General features: G+C 30.6%; 1 long non-coding RNA gene across 1 annotated transcript in view; it reads right to left on the bottom strand.

Moving 5' to 3' along the window:
• Positions 1-4,965, bottom strand: part of LOC139783056 (uncharacterized) — a 76,751-nt gene extending 71,786 nt beyond the window's left edge. The window contains exon 1 of the long non-coding RNA XR_011721102.1: positions 4,680-4,965. This is a non-coding gene — a long non-coding RNA (uncharacterized lncRNA). The remainder of the gene's footprint in view (positions 1-4,679) is intronic.
• Positions 4,966-6,027: the final 1,062 nt, after the last annotated feature.

The following is a 6,027-nucleotide window of genomic DNA, read 5'->3' as shown; positions in this document are numbered from 1 at the left end:
TAATGTCCAATCAATGATAGCCGGATATCATTGATAATTGGTCGGCTATTCATAATTTCGATTAAAAATATCGGATTATCCATTTGTTAATTTTTGAACGAACTGTCCATTTCTCTGAGTGAAAGTTTATGAGAATTATTATTCTTTCATTTACTCTAAGTTTATGAGAATTATATTACAAAGTTTATGAAAATTATTAATTTTTCGTTTAATTCAGGCTGCAATATATTATTAAGTTAAATTTACCAAAAACTGGCACTAACTTTAATAAAACTTTATTAAAACAGGAACTATTTGTCGTATGTTTCCTCTACATAAAAGATACATGACAATCAATCCAGAGTCATGTGACAACCAACCCTGGGTATGAGGTAAGTTGTCACATTTGCGCGGTTTTGCTTAGAATTAAATAACTTTTTTGTGTATAAATATATACAAGTCTAATATTTTTTTTCTTACTAAAGGATATAGCTACATTATAAAGTAGTATACAATATTATAAAATATTGCTAACATTTTTTTAAAAATCAGTATTTGAAAAGTGTGACAACTAGCTCCGGTCTTCTCTAAGGTTAACTCACGTTTTCAAAAAATAATAATTTCGTCCTTTTAAACTATTCTTATGTAGTAAAACTTTTCTTATAGGGGACATTTCAAAGAATATTTTAGTACAAAACAAAGTTCATTTATTTATTGTTAATATGTTGTAAACTTGATTAAACCTTAGCGTTCCCGTTTGCCCCGGGTTCCCCTACATACAAAAGCATTGCATTGAGAGATAGAAAAGTACGTCAAGAAATGAAAATTAAAATTGTAATAATAATATATATATTAGCTTTTAATGTAATAATTTAATTTTAATTAAAAAATTTAGTAATTTATTATCTCTGCAATATTCTACGTGTGCAATTAATTATTATATATAAAACATAAGAAATATTAATATGCAGAAATAGATTTTTTAAAATTATTTTATTTAGATTAACATCATAAAATAAATCTAATTAGTATTTATAAAAAGATTAATCATATGCATTAAATTAATCTAAAGTAAAACAAATAAAAATAAATAAAAACGCAAATTTTAATTAAATTGAAGTAAATTAACCTTTTCGCGATTGATATACATGTAAAAGTATTCCGCCATATATATATATATATATATATATATATATATATATATATATATATGTATTAGATTATATTTAATTGTAAATCTAATAATATACATACTTGCATTTTTATGAGAAACTACTATCTCCTGTGAGTCATCTGGTTCATATCTTTCGCACAACAAGAAATGATTCAGCATTTCCGCGACATGAATCCTGATGGTCCTTATCTTGTTCCCGAAGAAAATGTCGAGGCGAGTCGAAATAGATCCTAGTTATCTCAATAAGAAGTCTACGAATTTTCCTTCCGCATCATTAAGTTCTCGTCTGTTTTTCCGTCTCGTCCAGGCGGAAAACGCGACGGACGAATTATCACGAAAAGGTAACCGCCCAATTATACTTCAGCATATTATTACGCAACACAATGACTTCCGCGCTCGTTTCCTTTACAATAGAGATAAACATGAACGTCGTGAGAGCAACGGCGAAACGTGTTACACGCGAGCTTACAAGCAAGCGTTCGTCGGCAGCAGAGATAGATGCAAGAATATTCTCGACTGTTCGACGTCATCGTTAAGGATCGTTCGAACGATTTCGCAAGCGAGTCCATTTTAATCGAGACCAATCAGCGCGTTGCACCGCACCGCGCCGCCACCGCACACGCGTTCGCCGAGCGCAGCTGCAAGTATTTTATGGCAATGAGCATGATGCATAGGGAATAACTGTGATTCTACTGCGATTCTTTATTCTTATATTTCCTACTCTCTAAATTTTATAGAGTGGCTTCACCATCTAATATATTAGAGTGATTGCAATAGTCACTCCAAAGGAGAGAGTTTTCAATCTAATTTGAGTAAATGCGGGCTCATAAGTTATAAGGTAAAAGTGAATTTTTCACTGAATTTTTAGAACGGTTGCTCTACCGGAGTGATACGATTTCACTCTAAAGCTATAGTGACTCACGATTCACTAAAAATCAACTAATAAGTGACTCCAACAGAGTAAAATTTTCCACTCAAAATTGTAGAGTGACGTAATTCATTCTTGACACTGATTTATTGCACTTGAAAAAAGTGCTCTTTCACTCAAATGGAGTACAATTTTACTGCAACTTATAGAGCGCAATTTTACTCTTTCTTAGAGTGGTGAATCACTCGAAGTGCACAGGCTCAATTTTTACTTTTCGTTACACTTGCATTTCACTCATTTTTAGTGATATTTCATTCTTCGACTTTTAGAGAGTACATTTGTTGGTCAATGCTTCTAATATTCACGTGACAAAAATTTATTTATTCCCCGACCGTTGAACGAAAATAATAGAAATAATGAAATAAGTAAGGTAAATATAATAATTAAATAGAAGAAAAAACTATTCTCGAGATATTTTCGTTTTAAATATAATTATTTTAAGACAACTGTACTCTTTAAGAAGAAGAATGTAATTCTTGTCTTTCTATTCGTGACTCATATTCGCGTGAGTTTTACAGAATGTTTTGCATAATCAGCACAGAAGTTGAAAGAATTGCATTAATTGTACTATACGACAACAGGTGGCAATAGTAGTTGCTGTGTCAAGAAGCGGTCTCTTGTGATATCCACAATGCACAGCGCTGCATACGAGAAATTGCACGCGCCTGGTACACACTTCTTCAGGTAGAAAGAAGAGATAGAATATTAATGTTTCAGAATTATTACAAAATTTATTAACTTTAAAATAAAAAAAAAGGTTTTTTTTATTTTTATGATTTCTTAATTTTATTTCTATAACATAATATGGTTTATTAGTTTATCCAAAATTTGGATTTCTTTTAATGAGAAATTTCTTTGCAATAAATTGCATTACACATTACACATTGCATTAATTTGGACCTCAACTTATTGTTAGTAAAGTCAGTTCCAACAGTCTGTGAAGGTAAATCAACTTAAAATAAAAGAACGTAAAATAGAAATTTTTAAGTAAATTAATTAACGCCAATAATTTTTCTTAACATTTTCTTACATTTTGTTTTGCAAATAATCTCTACAAAATTAAATATCAAAGAAATAATTTATCTATAAATATACGTTTAATTAATATTTAGTTAGCTTTTTTAATAGTTGAGTTAATGTTTTAATTAATAATTGAATCTTGTTTAAAGGCTAAAAATATATATACAGTTGGCAATCAATTATCGACTCTTTGAAAAAATTCGTCGTATAGAAGATATCTTTAGAGCTCTGTATAATGCGAATCAGATACTTTGTATAAATAATAATTCCTACGGTGCGATTATACAGGTGTATACGGCGGGTTCAAGCTCCTAAAAGGTAGGTGAACGGTATTGTTCCTCGTTTCCTCGGCTGCGTTTCTCTCACGCCTATATATCTGAGTGTCATATCGAATGTGAGAACCCGTAGAGAAGAAGAAAGGATGAGAGAGAAATGACGCTTCCTCTTCTTCCTTTCGGCGGTAAATAGTATAACCGGAATACCGGTCGGTCGGATTTAGCAGACCAGTAGTTCATGGATTCATATACAGATAGAATTCAAAGGACTGCGGACACGTGAGGAAGGAGCATTCCTAAGAGGCGCCTGCCGTAGTTCCTGTTCTTTGAATGTGTGGTAAGGTTCGCTGAGTTCAAGGTAGGTAAAGGCGAACAGATAAATACCGTCATTCGAAATTTAGGACAAGAACGCCCGAGAAGAATGAATCACCGTTCGTGCGAAATTCGAGCGGGTATGCGTTTGTGACTACTACCGCCAAGAATGTCATTCAGTTTCTCTCAAAAGTCACAAAAAGAGTTTCAATGTGTATCGATTGTAAGAAACATATAGTTTCTAAATAGTGTTCATAATTTGTAGATTTACTTTATGTACAAGTTTTAGTAGTATTTAGTATAATTATTTTATATATTTACTTTACTTGTTAGAATGTATTTTTTCTTTGTAAAACAGCCGATTTTTATATTTTAGTTAGTAGAGTGAAAATTGAATTGAGGGTTTGTGACGTTCCCTTGTTATGTTAGATTTTATATACTTATGTCCATCATTATGATGTAAATAAAAATAACATGTAGGTTATCATGTACGATCGCCGCTTTTATTATTCTCAACAGAGTTTAATTAATACACACGTGTTGCGCATTTGATTACGAAGAAAACAAAGTTTGCGGTTTAGCTGCATAATTAGTTGCATAACAAATTCAGGATAATTAACCTCGTGAGAAGTGTTCTAGATGTATTCAGCAATAGATACAACTAATTTTACTTTACATTATTTTATTCAGTTTCATGTTGTGTAAACAAGAATCATTAAAAATGTTAGCACTTAAATAAATCATGTATAATTATATATAATAAAATCAATTACAGCGTTACTTTCTATCGGTTATATTTAATGTACGTTAAACCAATCTTTTCTTTCAAAAAAAAACTTCTCAGAACGACTAATCAAGAAATAGTATCTTAAGAAGATTAAAAGCCATTTCTCTATAGTAAACCATAAAAAATATATACATTGCACTGAGAGTCGCTTAGAGCAACTCGCTGATTAATTAAAATAATATTTAGAATATAAAATATACATACATGGTGCATCTATATGCGTCACTTGTGTACACATCACCCATACTCGTATACTGTAATCCTCATTCTTTTTTCTCTCATTCTTTCTTCATTTTATCACTTGTAGATCGCGGCACTCACGTCAATAGATAAACAAACACCGAAAAACAATGCCCGAGCGATCAAAAGTACACATTCGCCGTAATTAAGAATAATTGATCGTGTCTTCACACTACCGAAGCGTACATTACGAGGTTCGAGTTGGAAAGCGATATTATTAGCAGCAGGAAGAGACGACGACGAGAGCAAGGGGGCCTCGGGTACCACTGGTTCCAGTATTAACGCCATCGTCACCATCAACCGCCTGCAACCACCACCACCACCACCATCATCGCTACCATCGAGTTATGTTACTGTTGGTAGTGCAACGATCTCGCAGAAGCGTCAATGACTTTTATAAATAAATTAACATACATCGTACAATATACTTAAAAAGAAAATAATTTTTTATAAAAAGATAAGACGAAAGTAAAATAAAATCTTTTAATGCGGACTATGTTTTCGAGAAAAATTATCTAAAAATCAGAAAATTAATAATATATTAACGTTTTCTCAAATGCACACATTTGTTATGTATCATTGTATTGTAATTTGGCTTTTAGTGAATTATTAATCAAATAAATAGGTTTCTTTAATAAAATAATAAAGTTATAATTTACTCAAATTATTAAAAAGTAATAATTAACATTAATAAATTTTTTAATAAAGTTAGTAATAATTTACAAATAATAATCTTAATAATTAAAATATTGATTTTTAAATTTTTAATAAAGTGAATAATTACGATTATATGTATAATTGAATATTTTCACAATCTAAATTACAGTCTCATAAGATTAATAATCTTTAACTTGCAAATGTATGTGTGTGTGTGTGTGTGTGCTGTCATTATCGCACATTTATTGATAAATACAAATCTATTTTTCAACATTTTTCATAATTTTTCTACATATCTTTCTGATTAGTTTTCCAATGATATAATATTAACAAACCGTTTTCAATGTAAAAAAAAAACATTAAATTTTCTCAATATTTTACAATTGGTATGAAATAATAGGATTTCGTATCTGTTACAGTAAGTCTATTATAGTAACTACCGAATAATTAGTTGTTATTAATTTCTTGCATAAGCGCGTGGCTCATTGTGCGATTAAACAATGCTTTATTTCCGCTCGCAGTTGATTATCATGTATTATCATATGTACTAACTGGGATTTCCTTTACGACAAATGTGGTTATATCGAGACGGACACTTTATTAGCAAAATCGGATAATGTAAATAATAATGTTATTGATTAATCGTGATTAATCG

This window comes from Temnothorax nylanderi, unplaced genomic scaffold (assembly GCF_030848795.1).
Source record: "Temnothorax nylanderi isolate EJ_2023f unplaced genomic scaffold, tnyl_v1.0 TNYL_tig0465_pilon, whole genome shotgun sequence".
Taxonomy (NCBI): domain Eukaryota; kingdom Metazoa; phylum Arthropoda; class Insecta; order Hymenoptera; family Formicidae; genus Temnothorax; species Temnothorax nylanderi.
The sequence above is the reverse complement of the archived record's forward strand: the minus strand, read 5'-3'. Positions and strand labels throughout refer to the sequence as shown.